Genomic DNA, 26946 nt, shown 5'->3' with positions numbered 1-26946 from the left:
CGTACACCTCGTACACAGGCGGCTCTGCTCCGTACACCTCGTACACGCGCGGCTCTGCTCCGTACACCTCGTACACGCGCGGCTCCGCTCCGTACACCTCGTACACACACGGCTCTGCTCCGTACACCTCGTACACACGCGGCTCCGCTCCGTACACCTCGTACACACGCGGCTCTGCTCCGTACACCTCGTACACGCGCGGCTCTGCTCCGTACACCTCGTACACACGTGGTTCCGCTCCGTACACCTCGTACACACGCGGCTCTGCTACATCCACACTGTAAACCCCTCCTGACCCCACACATAAACTTCAGCTCATCCAGCACCATGACAACCAGCACAGCAGAGTCCTGCATCCACTGAGGCCCCTGATCATGTGACCCCTGACTCCTCCCCTCCTGTGACCTCATCACAGGTCCTGTGCGCACAGAGCAGCCATATATGTGGTGGCGGCTCTGCAGGTGGAGGTATGTGGAGACCCCATTACTGGGCGCAGGGGGCATTAACCCCTTCAGCACGGAGACTCTTTTGGGGTCTTGTGTTGCCCCTTTATAAGATTCATAAGGTTTTTGTTCTGTTTCCTGTAATAGATACATACGACCCAACTATGGAGACAGGAAGGGAGGAAACGTATTGTTCTCATAGTACAGGACCCCTTTACTGGCCCCACAGTGTAATGCCCCCATTATGCCCCTTATGCAGTATGTATGATGCCCCCACACAGTGTAATGCCCCCATTATGCCCCTTATGCATGATGTGTAATGCCCCCATTATGCCCCTTATGTAGTATGTATGATGCCCCCACACAGTGTAATGCCCCTATTATGCCCCTTATGCAGGATGTATGATGCCCCCACAGTGTAATGCCCCCATTATGCCCCTTATGCAGGATGTATGATGCCCCCACAGTGTAATGCCCCCATTATGCCCCTTATGCAGTATGTATGATGCCCCCACACAGTGTAATGCCCCCATTATGCCCCTTATGCAGGATGTATGATGCCCCCACAGTGTAATGCCCCCATTATGCCCCTTATGCAGGATGTATGATGCCCCCACACAGTGTAATGCCCCTATTATGCCCCTTATGCAGGATGTATGATGCCCCCACAGTGTAATGCCCCCATTATGCCCCTTATGCAGGATGTATGATGCCCCCACAGTGTAATGCCCCCATTATGCCCCTTATGCAGGATGTATGATGCCCCCACACAGTGTAATGCCCCCATTATGCCCCTTATGCAGTATGTATGATGCCCCCACAGTGTAATGTGCCCATTATGCCCCTTATGCAGTATGTATGATGCCCCCACACAGTGTAATGCCCCCATTATGCCCCTTATGCAGGATGTATGATGCCCCCACAGTGTAATGCCCCCATTATGCCCCTTATGCAGGATGTATGATGCCCCCACACAGTGTAATGCCCCTATTATGCCCCTTATGCAGGATGTATGATGCCCCCACAGTGTAATGCCCCCATATGCCCCTTATGCAGGATGTATGATGCCCCCACAGTGTAATGCCCCCATTATGCCCCTTATGCAGGATGTATGATGCCCCCACACAGTGTAATGCCCCCATTATGCCCCTTATGCAGTATGTATGATGCCCCCACACAGTGTAATGCCCCCATTATGCCCCTTATGCAGTATGTATGATGCCCCCACACAGTGTAATGCCCCCATTATGCCCCTTATGCAGGATGTATGATGCCCCCACAGTGTAATGCCCCTTATGCAGGATGTATGATGCCCCCACACAGTGTAATGCCCCCATTATGCCCCTTTTGCAGTATGTATGATGCCCCCACAGTGTAATGCCCTCATTATGCCCCTTATGCAGGATGTATGATGCCCCCCACAGTGTAATGCCCCAATTATGCCCCTTATGCAGGATGTATGATGCCCCACACAGTGTAATGCCCCCATTATGTCCCTTATACACGATGTATGATGCCCCCCACACAGTGTAATGCCCCCATTATGCCCCTTATACAGTATGTATGATGTCCCACAGTGTAATGGCCCCATTATGCCCTTATGCAGGATGTATGATGCCCCCACACAGTGTAGTGCCCCCATTATGCCCCTTATGCAGGATGTATGATGCCCCCCACACAGTGTAATGCCCCCATTATGCCCCTTATACAGGATGTATGATGCCCCTCAGTGTAATGCCCCCATTATGCCCCTTATGAAGGATGTATGATGCCCCCACAGTGTAATGCCCCCATTATGCCCCTTATGCAGTATGTATGATGCCCCCACAGTGTAATGCCCCCATTATACCCCTCATGCAGTATGTATGATGCCCCCACAGTGTAATGCCCTCATTATGCCCCTTATGCAGTATGTATGATGCGCCCCACAGTGTAATGCCCCCATTATGCCCCTTATGCAGGATGTATGATGCCCCACACAGTGTAATGCCCCCATTATGTCCCTTATACAGGATGTATGATGCCCCCCACACAGTGTAATGCCCCCATTATGCCCCTTATACAGTATGTATGATGCCCCACAGTGTAATGCCCCCATTATGCCCCTTATGCAGGATGTATGATGCCCCCACACAGTGTAATGCCCCCATTATGCCCCTTATGCAGGATGTATGATGCCCCCCACACAGTGTAATGCCCCCATTATGCCCCTTATACAGGATGTATGATGCCCCCACAGTGTAATGCCCCCATTATACCCCTTATGAAGGATGTTTGATGCCCCCACAGTGTAATGCCCCCATTATGCCCCTTATGCAGTATGTATGATGCCCCCACAGTGTAATGCCCCCATTATACCCCTTATGCCGTATGTATGATGCCCCCACAGTGTAATGCCCCCATTATGCCCCTTATGCAGTATGTATGATGCCCCCCACAGTGTAATGCCCCCATTATGCCCCTTATGCAGGATGTATGATGCCCCCAACAGTGTTATGCCCCCATTATGCCCCTTATGCAGGATGTATGATGCCCCCACACAGTGTAATGCCCCCATTATGCCCCTTATACAGGATGTATGATGCCCCCATTATGCCCCTTATGCAGGATGTATGATGCCCCCCACACAGTGTAATGCCCCCATTATGCCCCTTATGCAGGATGTATGATGCCCCCCACACAGTGTAATGCCCCCATTATGCCCCTTATGCAGGATGTATGATGCCCCCACACAGTGTAATGCCCCCATTATGCCCCTTATGCAGGATGTATGATGCCCCCCACACAGTGTAATGCCCCCATTATGCCCCTTATACAGGATGTATGATGCCCCCACAGTGTAATGCCCCCATTATACCCCTTATGAAGGATGTTTGATGCCCCCACAGTGTAATGCCCCCATTATGCCCCTTATGCAGTATGTATGATGCCCCCACAGTGTAATGCCCCCATTATACCCCTTATGCCGTATGTATGATGCCCCCACAGTGTAATGCCCCCATTATGCCCCTTATGCAGTATGTATGATGCCCCCCACAGTGTAATGCCCCCATTATGCCCCTTATGCAGGATGTATGATGCCCCCAACAGTGTTATGCCCCCATTATGCCCCTTATGCAGGATGTATGATGCCCCCACACAGTGTAATGCCCCCATTATGCCCCTTATACAGGATGTATGATGCCCCCATTATGCCCCTTATGCAGGATGTATGATGCCCCCCACACAGTGTAATGCCCCCATTATGCCCCTTATGCAGGATGTATGATGCCCCCCACACAGTGTAATGCCCCCATTATGCCCCTTATGCAGGATGTATGATGCCCCCACAGTGTAATGCCCCCATTATGCCCCTTATGCAGGATGTATGATGCCCCCACACAATGTAATGCCCCCATTATGCCCCTTATGCAGGATGTATGATGCCCTCGCACAGTGTAATGCCCCCATTATGCCCCTTATGCAGGAAGTATGATGCCCCCGCACAGTGTAATGCCCCATTATGCCCCTTATGCAGGATGTATGATGCCCCCACAGTGTAATGCCCCCATTATGCCCCTTATGCAGTATGTATGATGCCCCCACAGTGTAATGCCCCCATTATGCCCCTTATGCAGGATGTATGATGCCCTCACACAGTGTAATGGCCCCATTATGCCCCTTATGCAGGATGTATGATGCCCTCACACAGTGTAATGCCCCCATTATGCCCCTTATGCAGGATGTATGATGCCCCCACACAGTGTAATGCCCCATTATGCCCCTTATGCAGGATGTATGATGCCCCCACAGTGTAATGCCCCCATTATGCCCCTTATGCAGGATGTATGATGCCCCCACACAGTGTAATGCCCCCATTATGCCCCTTATGCAGGATGTATGATGCCCCACACAGTGTAATGCCCCCATTATGTCCCTTATACACGATGTGTGATGCCCCCCACACAGTGTAATGCCCCCATTATGCCCCTTATACAGTATGTATGATGCCCCACAGTGTAATGCCCCCATTATGCCCCTTATGCAGGATGTATGATGCCCCCACACAGTGTAATGCCCCCATTATGCCCCTTATGCAGGATGTATGATGCCCCCCACACAGTGTAATGCCCCCATTATGCCCCTTATACAGGATGTATGATGCCCCCACAGTGTAATGCCCCCATTATGCCCCTTATGAAGGATGTATGATGCCCCCACAGTGTAATGCCCCCATTATGCCCCTTATGCAGTATGTATGATGCCCCCACAGTGTAATGCCCCCATTATACCCCTTATGCAGTATGTATGATGCCCCCACAGTGTAATGCCCTCATTATCCCCTTATGCAGTATGTATGATGCCCCCCACAGTGTAATGCCCCCATTATGCCCCTTATGCAGGATGTATGATGCCCCAAACAGTGTAATGCCCCCATTATGTCCCTTATACAGGATGTATGATGCCCTCACACAGTGTAATGCCCCCATTATGCCCCTTATGCAGGATGTATGATGCCCCCACACAGTGTAATGCCCCATTATGCCCCTTATGCAGGATGTATGATGCCCCCACAGTGTAATGCCCCCATTATGCCCCTTATGCAGGATGTATGATGCCCCCACACAGTGTAATGCCCCCATTATGCCCCTTATGCATGATGTATGATGCCCCCACAGTGTAATGCCCCCATTATGCCCCTTATGTAGTATGTATGATGCCCCCACACAGTGTAATGCCCCTATTATGCCCCTTATGCAGGATGTATGATGCCCCCACAGTGTAATGCCCCCATTATGCCCCTTATGCAGGATGTATGATGCCCCCACAGTGTAATGCCCCCATTATGCCCCTTATGCAGTATGTATGATGCCCCCACACAGTGTAATGCCCCCATTATGCCCCTTATGCAGGATGTATGATGCCCCCACAGTGTAATGCCCCCATTATGCCCCTTATGCAGGATGTATGATGCCCCCACACAGTGTAATGCCCCTATTATGCCCCTTATGCAGGATGTATGATGCCCCCACAGTGTAATGCCCCCATTATGCCCCTTATGCAGGATGTATGATGCCCCCACAGTGTAATGCCCCCATTATGCCCCTTATGCAGGATGTATGATGCCCCCACACAGTGTAATGCCCCCATTATGCCCCTTATGCAGTATGTATGATGCCCCCACAGTGTAATGCGCCCATTATGCCCCTTATGCAGTATGTATGATGCCCCCACACAGTGTAATGCCCCCATTATGCCCCTTATGCAGGATGTATGATGCCCCCACAGTGTAATGCCCCCATTATGCCCCTTATGCAGGATGTATGATGCCCCCACACAGTGTAATGCCCCTATTATGCCCCTTATGCAGGATGTATGATGCCCCCACAGTGTAATGCCCCCATATGCCCCTTATGCAGGATGTATGATGCCCCCACAGTGTAATGCCCCCATTATGCCCCTTATGCAGGATGTATGATGCCCCCACACAGTGTAATGCCCCCATTATGCCCCTTATGCAGTATGTATGATGCCCCCACACAGTGTAATGCCCCCATTATGCCCCTTATGCAGTATGTATGATGCCCCCACACAGTGTAATGCCCCCATTATGCCCCTTATGCAGGATGTATGATGCCCCCACAGTGTAATGCCCCTTATGCAGGATGTATGATGCCCCCACACAGTGTAATGCCCCCATTATGCCCCTTTTGCAGTATGTATGATGCCCCCACAGTGTAATGCCCTCATTATGCCCCTTATGCAGGATGTATGATGCCCCCCACAGTGTAATGCCCCAATTATGCCCCTTATGCAGGATGTATGATGCCCCACACAGTGTAATGCCCCCATTATGTCCCTTATACACGATGTATGATGCCCCCCACACAGTGTAATGCCCCCATTATGCCCCTTATACAGTATGTATGATGTCCCACAGTGTAATGGCCCCATTATGCCCTTATGCAGAATGTATGATGCCCCCACACAGTGTAGTGCCCCCATTATGCCCCTTATGCAGGATGTATGATGCCCCCCACACAGTGTAATGCCCCCATTATGCCCCTTATACAGGATGTATGATGCCCCCACAGTGTAATGCCCCCATTATGCCCCTTATGAAGGATGTATGATGCCCCCACAGTGTAATGCCCCCATTATGCCCCTTATGCAGTATGTATGATGCCCCCACAGTGTAATGCCCCCATTATACCCCTCATGCAGTATGTATGATGCCCCCACAGTGTAATGCCCTCATTATGCCCCTTATGCAGTATGTATGATGCGCCCCACAGTGTAATGCCCCCATTATGCCCCTTATGCAGGATGTATGATGCCCCACACAGTGTAATGCCCCCATTATGTCCCTTATACAGGATGTATGATGCCCCCCACACAGTGTAATGCCCCCATTATGCCCCTTATACAGTATGTATGATGCCCCACAGTGTAATGCCCCCATTATGCCCCTTATGCAGGATGTATGATGCCCCCACACAGTGTAATGCCCCCATTATGCCCCTTATGCAGGATGTATGATGCCCCCCACACAGTGTAATGCCCCCATTATGCCCCTTATACAGGATGTATGATGCCCCCACAGTGTAATGCCCCCATTATACCCCTTATGAAGGATGTTTGATGCCCCCACAGTGTAATGCCCCCATTATGCCCCTTATGCAGTATGTATGATGCCCCCACAGTGTAATGCCCCCATTATACCCCTTATGCAGTATGTATGATGCCCCCACAGTGTAATGCCCCCATTATGCCCCTTATGCAGTATGTATGATGCCCCCCACAGTGTAATGCCCCCATTATGCCCCTTATGCAGGATGTATGATGCCCCCAACAGTGTTATGCCCCCATTATGTCCCTTATACAGTATGTATGATGCCCCCCACACAGTGTAATGCCCCCATTATGCCCCTTATACAGTATGTATGATGCCCCCCACACAGTGTAATGCCCCCATTATGCCCCTTATGCAGGATGTATGATGCCCCCACACAGTGTAATGCCCCCATTATGCCCCTTATACAGGATGTATGATGCCCCCATTATGCCCCTTATGCAGGATGTATGATGCCCCCCACACAGTGTAATGCCCCCATTATGCCCCTTATGCAGGATGTATGATGCCCCCCACACAGTGTAATGCCCCCATTATGCCCCTTATGCAGGATGTATGATGCCCCCACAGTGTAATGCCCCCATTATGCCCCTTATGCAGGATGTATGATGCCCCCACACAATGTAATGCCCCCATTATGCCCCTTATGCAGGATGTATGATGCCCTCGCACAGTGTAATGCCCCCATTATGCCCCTTATGCAGGAAGTATGATGCCCCCGCACAGTGTAATGCCCCATTATGCCCCTTATGCAGGATGTATGATGCCCCCACAGTGTAATGCCCCCATTATGCCCCTTATGCAGTATGTATGATGCCCCCACAGTGTAATGCCCCCATTATGCCCCTTATGCAGGATGTATGATGCCCCCCACACAGTGTAATGCCCCCATTATGCCCCTTATACAGGATGTATGATGCCCCCACAGTGTAATGCCCCCATTATACCCCTTATGAAGGATGTTTGATGCCCCCACAGTGTAATGCCCCCATTATGCCCCTTATGCAGTATGTATGATGCCCCCACAGTGTAATGCCCCCATTATACCCCTTATGCAGTATGTATGATGCCCCCACAGTGTAATGCCCCCATTATGCCCCTTATGCAGTATGTATGATGCCCCCCACAGTGTAATGCCCCCATTATGCCCCTTATGCAGGATGTATGATGCCCCCAACAGTGTTATGCCCCCATTATGTCCCTTATACAGTATGTATGATGCCCCCCACACAGTGTAATGCCCCCATTATGCCCCTTATACAGTATGTATGATGCCCCCCACACAGTGTAATGCCCCCATTATGCCCCTTATGCAGGATGTATGATGCCCCCACACAGTGTAATGCCCCCATTATGCCCCTTATACAGGATGTATGATGCCCCCATTATGCCCCTTATGCAGGATGTATGATGCCCCCCACACAGTGTAATGCCCCCATTATGCCCCTTATGCAGGATGTATGATGCCCCCCACACAGTGTAATGCCCCCATTATGCCCCTTATGCAGGATGTATGATGCCCCCACAGTGTAATGCCCCCATTATGCCCCTTATGCAGGATGTATGATGCCCCCACACAATGTAATGCCCCCATTATGCCCCTTATGCAGGATGTATGATGCCCTCGCACAGTGTAATGCCCCCATTATGCCCCTTATGCAGGAAGTATGATGCCCCCGCACAGTGTAATGCCCCATTATGCCCCTTATGCAGGATGTATGATGCCCCCACAGTGTAATGCCCCCATTATGCCCCTTATGCAGTATGTATGATGCCCCCACAGTGTAATGCCCCCATTATGCCCCTTATGCAGGATGTATGATGCCCTCACACAGTGTAATGGCCCCATGATGCCCCTTATGCAGGATGTATGATGCCCTCACACAGTGTAATGCCCCCATTATGCCCCTTATGCAGGATGTATGATGCCCCCACACAGTGTAATGCCCCATTATGCCCCTTATGCAGGATGTATGATGCCCCCACAGTGTAATGCCCCCATTATTCCCCTTATGCAGGATGTATGATGCCCCCACACAGTGTAATGCCCCCATTATGCCCCTTATGCAGGATGTATGATGCCCCACACAGTGTAATGCCCCCATTATGTCCCTTATACACGATGTGTGATGCCCCCCACACAGTGTAATGCCCCCATTATGCCCCTTATACAGTATGTATGATGCCCCACAGTGTAATGCCCCCATTATGCCCCTTATGCAGGATGTATGATGCCCCCACACAGTGTAATGCCCCCATTATGCCCCTTATGCAGGATGTATGATGCCCCCCACACAGTGTAATGCCCCCATTATGCCCCTTATACAGGATGTATGATGCCCCCACAGTGTAATGCCCCCATTATGCCCCTTATGAAGGATGTATGATGCCCCCACAGTGTAATGCCCCCATTATGCCCCTTATGCAGTATGTATGATGCCCCCACAGTGTAATGCCCCCATTATACCCCTTATGCAGTATGTATGATGCCCCCACAGTGTAATGCCCTCATTATGCCCCTTATGCAGTATGTATGATGCCCCCCACAGTGTAATGCCCCCATTATGCCCCTTATGCAGGATGTATGATGCCCCAAACAGTGTAATGCCCCCATTATGTCCCTTATACAGGATGTATGATGCCCCCCACACAGTGTAATGCCCCCATTATGCCCCTTATACAGTATGTATGATGCCCCACAGTGTAATGCCCCCATTATGCCCCTTATGCAGGATGTATGATGCCCCCACACAGTGTAATGCCCCCATTATGCCCCTTATGCAGGATGTATGATGCCCCCCACACAGTGTAATGCCCCCATTATGCCCCTTATACAGGATGTATGATGCCCCCACAGTGTAATGCCCCCATTATGCCCCTTATGAAGGATGTATGATGCCCCCACAGTGTATTGCCCCCATTATGCCCCTTATGCAGTATGTATGATGCCCCCACAGTGTAATGCCCCCATTATACCCCTTATGCAGGATGTATGATGCCCCCACAGTGTAATGTCCCATTATGCCCCTTATGCAGTATGTATGATGCCCCCCACAGTGTAATGCCCCCATTATGCCCCTTATGCAGGATGTATGATGCCCCACACAGTGTAATGCCCCCATTATGTCCCTTATACAGTATGTATGATGCCCCCCACACAGTGTAATGCCCCCATTATGCCCCTTATACAGTATGTATGATGCCCCACAGTGTAATGCCCCCATTATGCCCCTTATGCAGGATGTATGATGCCCCCACACAGTGTAATGCCCCTTATGCAGGATGTATGATGCCCCCCACACAGTGTAATGCCCCCATTATGCCCCTTATACAGGATGTATGATGCCCCCACAGTGTAATGCCCCCATTATGCCCCTTTTGCAGGATGTATGATGCCCCCCACACAGTGTAATGCCCCCATTATGCCCCTTATGCAGGATGTATGATGCCCCCACAGTGTAATGCCCCCATTATGCCCCTTATGCAGGATGTATGATGCCCCCACACAATGTAATGCCCCCATTATGCCCCTTATGCAGGATGTATGATGCCCTCACACAGTGTAATGCCCCCATTATGCCCCTTATACAGGAAGTATGATGCCCCCACACAGTGTAATGCCCCATTATGCCCCTTATGCAGGATGTATGATGCCCCCACAGTGTAATGCCCCCATTATGCCCCTTATGCAGTATGTATGATGCCCCCACAGTGTAATGCCCCCATTATGCCCCTTATGCATGATGTATGATGCCCTCACACAGTGTAATGCCCCCATTATGCCCCTTATGCAGGATGTATGATGCCCTCACACAGTGTAATGCCTCCATTATGCCCCTTATGCAGGATGTATGATGCCCCCATTATGCCCCTTATGCAGGATGTATGATGCCCCCACACAGTGTAATGCCCCCATTATACCCCTTATGCAGGATGTATGATGCCCCCACACAGTGTAATGCCCTCATTATGCCCCTTATGCAGGATGTATGATGCCCCAAACAGTGTAATGCCCCCATTATGTCCCTTATACAGGATGTATGATGCCCCCCACACAGTGTAATGCCCCCATTATGCCCCTTATACAGTATGTATGATGCCCCACAGTGTAATGCCCCCATTATGCCCCTTATGCAGGATGTATGATGCCCCCACACAGTGTAATGCCCCCATTATGCCCCTTATGCAGGATGTATGATGCCCCCCACACAGTGTAATGCCCCCATTATGCCCCTTATACAGGATGTATGATGCCCCCACAGTGTAATGCCCCCATTATGCCCCTTATGAAGGATGTATGATGCCCCCACAGTGTAATGCCCCCATTATGCCCCTTATGCAGTATGTATGATGCCCCCACAGTGTAATGCCCCCATTATACCCCTTATGCAGTATGTATGATGCCCCCACAGTGTAATGTCCCATTATGCCCCTTATGCAGTATGTATGATGCCCCTACAGTGTAATGCCCCCATTATGCCCCTTATGCAGGATGTATGATGCCCCACACAGTGTAATGCCCCCATTATGTCCCTTATACAGTATGTATGATGCCCCCCACACAGTGTAATGCCCCCATTATGCCCCTTATACAGTATGTATGATGCCCCACAGTGTAATGCCCCCATTATGCCCCTTATGCAGGATGTATGATGCCCCCACACAGTGTAATGCCCCTTATGCAGGATGTATGATGCCCCCCACACAGTGTAATGCCCCCATTATGCCCCTTATACAGGATGTATGATGCCCCCACAGTGTAATGCCCCCATTATGCCCCTTTTGCAGGATGTATGATGCCCCCCACACAGTGTAATGCCCCCATTATGCCCCTTATGCAGGATGTATGATGCCCCCACAGTGTAATGCCCCCATTATGCCCCTTATGCAGGATGTATGATGCCCCCACACAATGTAATGCCCCCATTATGCCCCTTATGCAGGATGTATGATGCCCTCACACAGTGTAATGCCCCCATTATGCCCCTTATACAGGAAGTATGATGCCCCCACACAGTGTAATGCCCCATTATGCCCCTTATGCAGGATGTATGATGCCCCCACAGTGTAATGCCCCCATTATGCCCCTTATGCAGTATGTATGATGCCCCCACAGTGTAATGCCCCCATTATGCCCCTTATGCATGATGTATGATGCCCTCACACAGTGTAATGCCCCCATTATGCCCCTTATGCAGGATGTATGATGCCCTCACACAGTGTAATGCCTCCATTATGCCCCTTATGCAGGATGTATGATGCCCCCATTATGCCCCTTATGCAGGATGTATGATGCCCCCACACAGTGTAATGCCCCCATTATGCCCCTTATGCAGGATGTATGATGCCCCCACACAGTGTAATGCCCCCATTATGCCCCTTATGCAGGATGTATGATGCCCCCACACAGTGTAATGCCCCCATTATGCCCCTTATGCAGGATGTATGATGCCCCCACACAGTGTAATGCCCCCATTATGCTCCTTATGCAGGATGTATGATGCCCCCACAGTGTAATGCCCCCATTATGCCCCTCATGCAGGATGTATGATGCCCCCACACAGTGTAATGCCCCTTATGCAGGATGTATGATGCCCCCCACACAGTGTAATGCCCCCATTATGCCCCTTATACAGGATGTATGATGCCCCCACAGTGTAATGCCCCCATTATGCCCCTTTTGCAGGATGTATGATGCCCCCCACACAGTGTAATGCCCCCATTATGCCCCTTATGCAGGATGTATGATGCCCCCACAGTGTAATGCCCCCATTATGCCCCTTATGCAGGATGTATGATGCCCCCACACAATGTAATGCCCCCATTATGCCCCTTATGCAGGATGTATGATGCCCTCACACAGTGTAATGCCCCCATTATGCCCCTTATACAGGAAGTATGATGCCCCCACACAGTGTAATGCCCCATTATGCCCCTTATGCAGGATGTATGATGCCCCCACAGTGTAATGCCCCCATTATGCCCCTTATGCAGTATGTATGATGCCCCCACAGTGTAATGCCCCCATTATGCCCCTTATGCATGATGTATGATGCCCTCACACAGTGTAATGCCCCCATTATGCCCCTTATGCAGGATGTATGATGCCCTCACACAGTGTAATGCCCCCATTATGCCCCTTATGCAGGATGTATGATGCCCCCACACAATGTAATGCCCCCATTATGCCCCTTATGCAGGATGTATGATGCCCTCACACAGTGTAATGCCCCCATTATGCCCCTTATACAGGAAGTATGATGCCCCCACACAGTGTAATGCCCCATTATGCCCCTTATGCAGGATGTATGATGCCCCCACAGTGTAATGCCCCCATTATGCCCCTTATGCAGTATGTATGATGCCCCCACAGTGTAATGCCCCCATTATGCCCCTTATGCATGATGTATGATGCCCTCACACAGTGTAATGCCCCCATTATGCCCCTTATGCAGGATGTATGATGCCCTCACACAGTGTAATGCCCCCATTATGCCCCTTATGCAGGATGTATGATGCCCCCATTATGCCCCTTATGCAGGATGTATGATGCCCCCACACAGTGTAATGCCCCCATTATGCCCCTTATGCAGGATGTATGATGCCCCCACACAGTGTAATGCCCTCATTATGCCCCTTATGCAGGATGTATGATGCCCCAAACAGTGTAATGCCCCCATTATGTCCCTTATACAGGATGTATGATGCCCCCCACACAGTGTAATGCCCCCATTATGCCCCTTATACAGTATGTATGATGCCCCACAGTGTAATGCCCCCATTATGCCCCTTATGCAGGATGTATGATGCCCCCACACAGTGTAATGCCCCCATTATGCCCCTTATGCAGGATGTATGATGCCCCCAACACAGTGTAATGCCCCCATTATGCCCCTTATACAGGATGTATGATGCCCCCACAGTGTAATGCCCCCATTATGCCCCTTATGAAGGATGTATGATGCCCCCACAGTGTAATGCCCCCATTATGCCCCTTATGCAGTATGTATGATGCCCCCACAGTGTAATGCCCCCATTATACCCCTTATGCAGTATGTATGATGCCCCCACAGTGTAATGTCCCATTATGCCCCTTATGCAGTATGTATGATGCCCCTACAGTGTAATGCCCCCATTATGCCCCTTATGCAGGATGTATGATGCCCCACACAGTGTAATGCCCCCATTATGTCCCTTATACAGTATGTATGATGCCCCCCACACAGTGTAATGCCCCCATTATGCCCCTTATACAGTATGTATGATGCCCCACAGTGTAATGCCCCCATTATGCCCCTTATGCAGGATGTATGATGCCCCCACACAGTGTAATGCCCCTTATGCAGGATGTATGATGCCCCCCACACAGTGTAATGCCCCCATTATGCCCCTTATACAGGATGTATGATGCCCCCACAGTGTAATGCCCCCATTATGCCCCTTTTGCAGGATGTATGATGCCCCCCACACAGTGTAATGCCCCCATTATGCCCCTTATGCAGGATGTATGATGCCCCCACAGTGTAATGCCCCCATTATGCCCCTTATGCAGGATGTATGATGCCCCCACACAATGTAATGCCCCCATTATGCCCCTTATGCAGGATGTATGATGCCCTCACACAGTGTAATGCCCCCATTATGCCCCTTATACAGGAAGTATGATGCCCCCACACAGTGTAATGCCCCATTATGCCCCTTATGCAGGATGTATGATGCCCCCACAGTGTAATGCCCCCATTATGCCCCTTATGCAGTATGTATGATGCCCCCACAGTGTAATGCCCCCATTATGCCCCTTATGCATGATGTATGATGCCCTCACACAGTGTAATGCCCCCATTATGCCCCTTATGCAGGATGTATGATGCCCTCACACAGTGTAATGCCTCCATTATGCCCCTTATGCAGGATGTATGATGCCCCCATTATGCCCCTTATGCAGGATGTATGATGCCCCCACACAGTGTAATGCCCCCATTATGCCCCTTATGCAGGATGTATGATGCCCCCACACAGTGTAATGCCCCCATTATGCCCCTTATGCAGGATGTATGATGCCCCCACACAGTGTAATGCCCCCATTATGCCCCTTATGCAGGATGTATGATGCCCCCACACAGTGTAATGCCCCCATTATGCTCCTTATGCAGGATGTATGATGCCCCCACAGTGTAATGCCCCCATTATGCCCCTCATGCAGGATGTATGATGCCCCCACACAGTGTAATGCCCCTTATGCAGGATGTATGATGCCCCCCACACAGTGTAATGCCCCCATTATGCCCCTTATACAGGATGTATGATGCCCCCACAGTGTAATGCCCCCATTATGCCCCTTTTGCAGGATGTATGATGCCCCCCACACAGTGTAATGCCCCCATTATGCCCCTTATGCAGGATGTATGATGCCCCCACAGTGTAATGCCCCCATTATGCCCCTTATGCAGGATGTATGATGCCCCCACACAATGTAATGCCCCCATTATGCCCCTTATGCAGGATGTATGATGCCCTCACACAGTGTAATGCCCCCATTATGCCCCTTATACAGGAAGTATGATGCCCCCACACAGTGTAATGCCCCATTATGCCCCTTATGCAGGATGTATGATGCCCCCACAGTGTAATGCCCCCATTATGCCCCTTATGCAGTATGTATGATGCCCCCACAGTGTAATGCCCCCATTATGCCCCTTATGCATGATGTATGATGCCCTCACACAGTGTAATGCCCCCATTATGCCCCTTATGCAGGATGTATGATGCCCTCACACAGTGTAATGCCCCCATTATGCCCCTTATGCAGGATGTATGATGCCCCCACACAATGTAATGCCCCCATTATGCCCCTTATGCAGGATGTATGATGCCCTCACACAGTGTAATGCCCCCATTATGCCCCTTATACAGGAAGTATGATGCCCCCACACAGTGTAATGCCCCATTATGCCCCTTATGCAGGATGTATGATGCCCCCACAGTGTAATGCCCCCATTATGCCCCTTATGCAGTATGTATGATGCCCCCACAGTGTAATGCCCCCATTATGCCCCTTATGCATGATGTATGATGCCCTCACACAGTGTAATGCCCCCATTATGCCCCTTATGCAGGATGTATGATGCCCTCACACAGTGTAATGCCCCCATTATGCCCCTTATGCAGGATGTATGATGCCCCCATTATGCCCCTTATGCAGGATGTATGATGCCCCCACACAGTGTAATGCCCCCATTATGCCCCTTTTGCAGGATGTATGATGCCCCCACACAGTGTAATGCCCCCATTATGCCCCTTATGCAGGATGTATGATGCCCCCACACAGTGTAATGCCCCCATTATGCCCCTTATGCAGGATGTATGATGCCCCCCACACAGTGTAATGCCCCCATTATGCTCCTTATGCAGGATGTATGATGCCCCACACAGTGTAATGCCCCCATTATGCCCCTTATGCAGGATGTATGATGCTCCCACACAGTGTAATGTCCCATTATACCCCTTATGCAGGATGTATGATGCCCCACACAGTGTAATTCCCCCATTATGCCCCTTATGTAGGATGTATGACGCCCCCACACAGTGTATTGTTCCCATAGTACCGCCATCCCCCCACACAGTATAATCAGAGGCATAACTATGATGGGACCTGTTGCTTGTTGATTTTGACCACCACCCATCCTGATATATACAGTGGGTACGGAAAGTATTCAGACCCCTTTACATTTTTCACTTTTTTTTTCATTGCAGCCATTTGGTAACTTCTAAAAAGGTCATTTTTTCTCATTAAAGTACACTCTGCACCCCATCTTGACTGAAAAAAAAACAAATGTAGAAGTTTTTTCAAATTTATTAAAAAAGAAAAACTGAAATATCTCATGGTCATAAGTATTCAGACCCTTTGCTCAGACACTCATATTTTAGTCCCATGCTGTCCATTTCCTTGTGATCCTCCTTGAGATGGTTCTACTCCTTAATTGGAGTCCAGCTGTGTTTAATTAAACTGATAGGACTTGATTTGGAAAGGCACACACCTGTCTATATAAGACCTCACAGCTCACAGTGCATGTCAGACCAGATGAGAATCATGAGCTCAAAGGAACTACCCAAGGAGCTCAGAGACAAAATTGTGGCAAGGCACAGATCTGGCCAAGGTTACAAAAGAATTTCTGTAGTACTCAAGGTTCCCAAGAGCACAGTGGCATCCATATTCCTTAAATGGAAGAAGTTTAGGACCACCAGAAGTCTTCCTAGACATGGCTGTCCAGCCAAACTGAGGAATCGTGAGAGAAGAACCTTGGTGAGCGAGGTAAAGAGGAACCCCAAGATCACTTGGCTGAGCTCCAGAGATGCAGTAGGGAGATGGAAGAAAGTTCCACAAAGTCAACTATCACTGCAGCTCTCCAGCAGTCGGGCTTTTATGGCTGAGTGGCCCGACGGAGGCCTCTCCGCAGTGCAAAACATATGAAAGCCAGCATAGAGTTTGAACAAAAACACATGAAGGACTCCCAGACTATGAGAAATAAGATTCTCTGGTCTGATGAGACGAAGATAGAATTATCATCAAAAAGTTCTAAGCGGTATGTGTGGCGAAAACCAGGCACTGCTCATCACCTGCCTAATACAATCCCAACTGTGAAACATGGTGGTGGCAGCATCATGCTATGGGGGTGTTTTTCAGCTGCACGGACAGGATGACTGCTTGCAATTGAAGGAAACATGAATGCGGCCAAGTACATATTCTGGATGAATACTTCTTCCAGAGTGCTTTGGACCTCAGACTTGGCTGAAGGTTCAACTTCCAACAAGACAATGACCCTAAGCACACAGCTAAAATAACAAAGGAGTGGCTTCAGAACAACTCTGTGACCATTCTTGACTGGCCCAGCCAGAGCCCTGACCTAAGCCCAATTGAGCATCTCTGGAGAGACCTGAAAATGGCTGTCCACCAACGTTCATCATCCAACCTGACGGAAGTGGAGAGGATCTGCATGGAAGAATGGCAGAGGATCCCCAAATCCAGGTGTGAAAAACTTGTTGCATCATTCCCAAGAAGACTCATGGCTGTACTAGCTCAAAAGGGGGCTTCTACTCAATACTGAGCAAAGGGTCTGAATACTTATGACCATGTGATATTTCAGTTTTTCTTTTTTATTAAATTTGCAAAAGTTTCTACATTTCTGTTTTTTTTCAGTCAAGATGGGGTGCAGAGTGTACTTTAACCCCTTAAAAGCCCAGGGCGTACTAATACGCACCTGCCCCCTGGGCTTTCAGAGCCAGGTACGTATTAGTGCGCCCTGTTGATTTTGCCCGCACATAGGCTGTGCGGGCGTGATCGCCGCCGGGTGTCAGCTGATTGTCACAGCTGACACCCGGTGCTATGTGCCTGGCACATTAACCCATGCAATGTACGATCAAAGTCGATTGGGGAGGTGATCGCCCATACTCACCTCTCCTGCCGGCGTCCAACACTGTCTGCCGCGGCTTCCCGGATGTTGCCATGTCATAAAAACATCCGGGTCACCAGACAGCAGGAGGATACTTTGGTCATATGCAGTGCACGACCAAAGTATCTTCTGCATCTGCAGCACTGACAGCCTGTATAGCACAGGGATGGTGCTCCATCCCTATGCTATACAGGTGATCAGAGTGAAAAAAGTCCTATTGTGGGAAAAAGTCTAAAAGTAAAAAAAAAATTGTTAAAAAATGAAAAAAAAAATTGTAAAAATATTTAAAAAAAAAAAATCAAAAAAATAATCCACCAAAAATAAAAATATAATGTACCCATCAATAAATATTATTATGAAAAAAAAACAACAAAACAATAAAAGTACACATATTTGGTATCGCTGCGTCCGGAACGACCTGACCTATAAAACTGTCCCACTAGTTAACCCCTTTAGTGAACACGGTAAAAAAAAAACTAAGCAGAAACCAATGCTTTATCATCATACCGCAAAAACAAAAAATGGAATAACACACGATCAAAAAGACGAATATAAATAAAAATGGTACCGCTGAAAACGTCATCTTGTCCCACAAAAAAGCAAGCCGCCATACAGCTCAATCAGCCGAAAAATAAAAAAGTTATAGCTCTCAGAATAAAGCGATGCAAAAAAAAAAATTCTATAAAATAGCTTTTATTGTGTAAAAGCGTCAAAACATAGAAAAACTATATAAATGTGGTACCGCTGTAAACGTACTGACCCGAAGAATAAAGCTGCCTTATCAATTTTACCACACGCGGAACGGCATAAAAAAATTGTAAAAAAAAAAAAACATTTCCTGAATTGTTGTTTTTTGTTTATTCTGCCTCCCAAAAATCGGAATAGAAAGCAATGTCACGTGCCTGAAAATGATACCAATAAATACGTCAACTCATCCTGCAAAAAACAAGCTGTCACATGACTCTGTCGGCCAAAATATAGAAAAATTATAGCTCTCAAAATATGGCGATGCAAAAGCTAGATTTTACAAAAAATGCGTCTTTTAGTGAGTGACAGCTGTCAATCATAAAAACCCGATATGATTCTAGTATCGCTGCAATCGCACCAACCCGAAGAATAAAGTCGTCTAATCACTTATACCGCACGAGGAACGGCGCAAAAAACAAACTCTAGGGTTAGGGTTGGGGTTGTATTAGGGTTGGGGGTAAGGTTGGGATATTTAAAAAAAAAATAGATGACGATATGGCGACTAGTGTTGAGCGCAAGTGTTCGCTACTTGAGTTTGCATCGGGTGCTCGGATATGCACATTGCGGGGATTGCTTGCCACATCTAAGCAACAGCTCTGGGAGGGTATTCTGTCCTCATGCAAAACAATTGAAGCAGAAACCATCCAAAACCTGACAAATTCAATAGATAAGAGAGTTCAAAAGCTCCTTTCCAACAAGGGGTCCTATGTGCAAATGTAACATCACCTAGAATAAAGTTTTGAGTTGAAAACTGTTTGATTTCAGTTTGTAATAACCTGCCAATGCTTATAATTTCAAAAATGACCATTTTTTTGTTCTTTATTAAAATGAAAAGGTTGAAAACTCTGCTGTGCATAATAATTTGGAACATGCATTTTGAGTGCAGTTTGAGTTTTTTTTTTTTTTTTTAAATATACTGTTATCATAGGCAGTTTGTACAAAAACCTTTCAATTGTACTCTAATAGTTATTTGACTGGAAAATTACAATGACTGCAATTCATATAGGTAATTTGGGAAAATCTGAGAAAATATTATTTGCATAATAATTTGGAACACAGTGTAATGCACAGCCCATGGTCCGTACATGTAGTATAATGCACAGCCCATGGTCTGTACATGTAGTATAATGCACAGCCCATAGTCCGTACATGTAGTATAATGCACAGCCCATGGTCCGTACATGTAGTATAATGCACAGCCCATGGTCCGTACATGTAGTATAATGCACAGCCCATGGTCCGTACATGTAGTATAATGTGCAGCCCATAGTCCGTACATGTAGTATAATGCACAGCCCATAGTCCGTACTTGTAGTATAATGCACAGCCCATAGTCCATACATGTAGTATAATGCACAGCCCATAGTCCGTACATGTAGTGTAATGCGCAGCCCATAGTCCGTACATGTAGTGTAATGCACAGCCCATAGTCCGTACATGTAGTATAATGCACAGCCCATAGTCCATACATGTAGTATAATGCACAGCCCATAGTCCGTACATGTAGTGTAATGCACAGCCCATAGTCATCCATGTAGTATAATGCACAGCCCATAGTCCGTACATGTAGTGTAATGCACAGCCCATAGTCCGTACATGTAGTGTAATGCACAGCCCATAGTCCGTACATGTAGTGTAATGCACAGCCCATAGTCCGTACATGTAGTATAATGCACAGCCCATAGTCCGTACATGTAGTGTAATGCACAGCCCATAGTCCGTACATGTAGTGTAATGCACAGCCCATAGTCCGTACATGTAGTGTAATGCACAGCCCATAGTCCGTACATGTAGTGTAATGCACAGCCCATAGTCCGTACATGTAGTGTAATGCGCAGCCCATAGTCCGTACATGTAGTATAATGCACAGCCCATAGTCCGTACATGTAGTATAATGCACAGCCCATAGTCATCCATGTAGTATAATGCACAGCCCATAGTCATCCATGTAGTATAATGCACAGCCCATAGTCCGTACATGTAGTATAATGCACAGCCCATAGTCCGTACATGTAGCGTAATGCACAGCCCATAGTCCGCACATGTAGTGTAATGCACAGCCCATAGTCCGTACATGTAGTATAATGCCCAGCCCATAGTCCGTACATGTAGTATAATGCACAGCCCATAGTCCGTACATGTAGTATAATGCACAGCCCATCCTCTTACATGTAGTATAATGCACAGCCCATACTGTTACATGTAGTATAATGCACAGCCCATAGTCCGTACATGTAGTATAATGCACAGCCCATAGTCCATACATGTAGTATAATGCACAGCCCATAGTCCGAACATGTAGTATAATGCACAGCCCATAGTCCGTACATGTAGTATAATGCACAGCCCATCCTCTTACATGTAGTATAATGCACAGCCCATACTGTTACATGTAGTATAATGCACAGCCCATAGTCCGTACATGTAGTATAATGCACAGCCCATAGTCCGTACATGTAGTGTAATGCACAGCCCATAGTTCGTACATGTAGTATAATGCACAGCCCATAGTCCGTACATGTAGCGTAATGTGCAGCCCATAGTCCGTACATGTAGCGTAATGTGCAGCCCATAGTCCGTACATGTAGTATAATGCACAGCCCATAGTCCGTACATGTAGTGTAATGCACAGCCCATAGTCCGTACATGTAGTATAATGCACAGCCCATCCTCTTACATGTAGTATAATGCACAGCCCATAGTCCGTACATGTAGTATAATGCACAGCCCATCCTCTTACATGTAGTATAATGCACAGCCCATACTGTTACATGTAGTATAATGCACAGCCCATAGTCCGTACATGTAGTATAATGCACAGCCCATAGTCCATACATCTAGTATAACGCACAGCCCATAGTCCGTACATGTAGTGTAATGCACAGCCCATAGTCCGTACATGTAGCGTAATGCACAGCCCATAGTCCGTACATGTAGTGTAATGCACAGCCCATAGTCCACACATGTAGTATAATGCACAGCCCATAGTCCATACATGTAGTGTAATGCACAGCCCATAGTCGTACATGTAGTATAATGCACAGCCCATAGTCGTGCATGTAGTATAATGCACAGCCCATAGTCCGTACATGTAGTATAATGCACAGCCCATAGTCATCCATGTAGTATAATGCACAGCCCATAGTCATCCATGTAGTATAATGCGCAGCCCATAGTCCGTACATGTAGTATAATGCACAGCCCATAGTCATCCATGTAGTATAATGCGCAGCCCATAGTCCGTACATGTAGTATAATGCGCAGCCCATAGTCCGTACATGTAGTATAATGCACAGCCCATAGTCCGTACATGTAGTATAATGCACAGCCCATAGTCCGTACATGTAGTATAATGCGCAGCCCATAGTCCGTACATGTAGTGTAATGCACAGCCCATAGTCGTACATGTAGTATAATGCACAGCCCATAGTCGTGCATGTAGTATAATGCACAGCCCATAGTCCGTACATGTAGTATAATGCACAGCCCATAGTCATCCATGTAGTATAATGCACAGCCCATAGTCATCCATGTAGTATAATGCGCAGCCCATAGTCCGTACATGTAGTATAATGCACAGCCCATAGTCATCCATGTAGTATAATGCGCAGCCCATAGTCCGTACATGTAGTATAATGCACAGCCCATAGTCCGTACATGTAGTATAATGCACAGCCCATAGTCCGTACATGTAGTATAATGCACAGCCCATAGTCCGTACATGTAGTATAATGCACAGCCCATAGTCCGTACATGTAGTATAATGCACAGCCCATAGTCCGTACATGTAGTATAATGCGCAGCCCATAGTCCGTACATGTAGTATAATGCGCAGCCCATAGTCCGTACATGTAGTATAATGCGCAGCCCATAGTCCGTACATGTAGTATAATGCACAGCCCATAGTCCGTACATGTAGTATAATGCACAGCCCATAGTCCGTACATGTAGTATAATACACAGCCCATAGTCCATACATGTAGTATAATGCACAGCCCATACTCTTACATGTAGTATAATGCACAGCCCATACTCTTACATGTAGTATAATGCGCAGCCCATAGTCATGCATGTAGTATAATGCACAGCCCATAGTCATGCATGTAGTATAATGCACAGCCCATAGTCCGTACATGTAGTATAATGCACAGCCCATAGTCCGTACATGTAGTATAATACACAGCCCATAGTCCATACATGTAGTATAATGCACTGCCCATACTCTTACATGTAGTATAATGCGCAGCCCATAGTCCGTACATGTAGTGTAATGCACAGCCCATAGTCATCCATGTAGTATAATGCACAGCCCATAGTCATGCATGTAGTATAATGCACAGCCCATAGTCCGTACATGTAGTATAATACACAGCCCATAGTCCATACATGTAGTATAATGCACAGCCCATACTCTTACATGTAGTATAATGCACAGCCCATAGTCATCCATGTAGTATAATGCACAGCCCATAGTCATCCATGTAGTATAATGCACAGCCCATAGTCATCCATGTAGTATAATGCACAGCCCATAGTCCGTACATGTAGCGTAATGCATAGTCCGTACATGTAGTATAATGCACAGCCCATAGTCCGTACATGTAGCGTAATGCATAGTCCGTACATGTAGTGTAATGCACAGCCCATAGTCATCCATGTAGTATAATGCACAGCCCATACTCATACATGTAGTATAATGCACAGCCCATCCTCTTACATGTAGTATAATGCACAGCCCATAGTCCGTACATGTAGTATAATGCACAGCCCATAGTCCGTACATGTAGTATAATGCACAGCCCATAGTCCGTACATGTAGTATAATGCACAGCCCATCCTCTTACATGTAGTATAATGCACAGCCCATAGTCCGTACATGTAGTATAATGCACAGCCCATAGTCCGTACATGTAGTGTAATGCACAGCTCATAGTCCATACATGTAGTATAATGCACAGCCCATACTCATACATGTAGTATAATGCACAGCCCATCCTCTTACATGTAGTATAATGCACAGCCCATAGTCCGTACATGTAGTATAATGCACAGCCCATAGTCCGTACATGTAGTATAATGCACAGCCCATAGTCCGTACATGTAGTATAATGCACAGCCCATCCTCTTACATGTAGTATAATGCACAGCCCATAGTCCGTACATGTAGTGTAATGCACAGCCCATAGTCATCCATGTAGTATAATGCACAGCCCATACTCATACATGTAGTATAATGCACAGCCCATCCTCTTACATGTAGTATAATGCACAGCCCATAGTCCGTACATGTAGTATAATGCGCAGCCCATAGTCCGTACATGTAGTATAATGCGCAGCCCATAGTCCGTACATGTAGTATAATGCGCAGCCCATAGTCCGTACATGTAGTATAATGCACAGCCCATAGTCCGTACATGTAGTATAATGCACAGCCCATAGTCCGTACATGTAGTGTAATGCACAGCCCATAGTCCGTACATGTAGTCTAATGCACAGCCCATAGTCCGTACATGTAGTATAATGCACAGCCCATAGTCCGTACATGTAGTATAATGCACAGCTCATAGTCCATACATGTAGTATAATGCACAGCCCATCCTCTTACATGTAGTATAATGCACAGCCCATAGTCCGTACATGTAGTATAATGCACAGCCCATAGTCCGTACATGTAGTATAATGCACAGCCCATAGTCCGTACATGTAGTATAATGCACAGCCCATAGTCCGTACATGTAGTATAATGCACAGCCCATAGTCCGTACATGTAGTGTAATGCACAGCCCACACTCTTACATGTAGTATTATGGCCAAGGGCACCGTGTACTCGCTGATTTAAAAAATACCAAAACATTATACTCGCCTTCTCTCCGCTCCCTCACCGCGCGGTGTCTTTTTCTGGAGCTGCCGCTGACTTCAGCTGGAAGCGACAGGAGAGGATGATGTTACTTCCATGCGCCCCTAATGACGTACATGCCGATGTCAGCTGCTGGCCTCTGATTGGTCGGCAGCGTGTATTGTGGCACTAAGGTGAATGTCAGTCCGAGAACACACATCCAGCTGCAGCAGGGGTTGGTGTTCGCTGGGCCCGGTCACAGGAGCGACTGCAGTCATTAAGCCTCTCAATATAATGCTCTCATAGTACCTCTATTTCCCCACACTGTATAATGTTCTCACAGTACCGCCATCTTCCCACATACAGTATAATGTTCCCACAGTACCGCCATCTTCCCACATACAGTATAATGTTCTCACAGTTCCGCCATCTTCCCACATACAGTATAATATTCCCACAGTACCGCCATCTACCCACATACAGTATAATGTTCTCACAGTACCGCCATCTACCCACATACACTATAATGTTCCCACAGTACCGCCATCTTCCCACATACAGTATAATGTTCCCACAGTACCGCCATCTTCCCACATACAGTATAATGTTCTCACAGTTCCGCCATCTTCCCACATACAGTATAATATTCCCACAGTACCGCCATCTACCCACATACAGTATAATGTTCTCACAGTACCGCCATCTACCCACATACACTATAATGTTCCCACAGTACCGCCATCCCCCCACATACAGTATAATATTCCCACAGTACCGCCATCTACCCACATACAGTATAATGTTCTCACAGTACCGCCATCTTCCCACATACACTATAATGTTCCCACAGTACCGCCATCTTCCCACATACAGTATAATGTTCCCACAGTACCGCCATCTTCCCACATACAGTATAATGTTCTCACAGTTCCGCCATCTTCCCACATACAGTATAATATTCCCACAGTACCGCCATCTACCCACATACAGTATAATGTTCTCACAGTACCGCCATCTTCCCACATACAGTATAATATTCCCACAGTACCGCCATCTACCCACATACAGTATAATGTTCTCACAGTACCGCCATCTACCCACATACACTATAATGTTCCCACAGTACCGCCATCTACCCACATACACTATAATGTTCCCACAGTACCGCCATCTTCCCACATACAGTATAATGTTCCCACAGTACCGCCATCTTCCCACATACACTATAATGTTCCCACAGTACCGCCATCTACCCACATACAGTATAATGTTCCCACAGTACCGCCATCTACCCACATACATTATAATGTTCCCACAGTACCGCCATCTACCCACATACACTATAATGTTCCCACAGTACCGCCATCTTCCCACATACAGTATAATGTTCCCACAGTACCGCCATCTTCCCACATACAGTATAATGTTCCCACAGTACCGCCATCTACCCACATACAGTATAATGTTCCCACAGTACCGCCATCTTCCCACATACAGTATAATGTTCCCACAGTACCGCCATCTACCCACATACAGTATAATGTTCTCACAGTACCGCCATCTTCCCACATACAGTATAATGTTCCCACAGTACCGCCATCTACCCACATACAATATAATGTTCTCACAGTACCGCCATCTACCCACATACAGTATAATGTTCCCACAGTACCGCCATCTTCCCACATACAGTATAATGTTCTCACAGTACCGCCGTCTTCCCACATACAGTATAATGTTCCCACAGTACCGCCATCTACCCACATACAGTATAATGTTCTCACAGTACCGCCATCTTCCCACATACAGTATAATGTTCCCACAGTACCGCAATCTTCCCACATACAGTATAATGTT

At 47.7% G+C, this 26946-nt stretch overlaps 1 protein-coding gene across 1 annotated transcript in view; it reads left to right on the top strand.

Moving 5' to 3' along the window:
* Positions 1 to 400: 400 nt before the first annotated feature.
* The window catches only part of LOC141192465 (uncharacterized), a 39818-nt gene continuing 13272 nt past the window's right edge, over positions 401 to 26946 (top strand). The window contains exon 1 of the mRNA XM_073662002.1: positions 401 to 467. The gene's annotated coding sequence lies outside the window, so the exon portion shown is untranslated. The remainder of the gene's footprint in view (positions 468 to 26946) is intronic.

This window comes from Phyllobates terribilis, unplaced genomic scaffold (assembly GCF_046119375.1).
Source record: "Phyllobates terribilis strain yellow unplaced genomic scaffold, ASM4611937v1 Scaffold_61__1_contigs__length_8056638, whole genome shotgun sequence".
Classification (NCBI taxonomy): Eukaryota; Metazoa; Chordata; class Amphibia; order Anura; family Dendrobatidae; genus Phyllobates; species Phyllobates terribilis.
The sequence above is the reverse complement of the archived record's forward strand: the minus strand, read 5'-3'. Positions and strand labels throughout refer to the sequence as shown.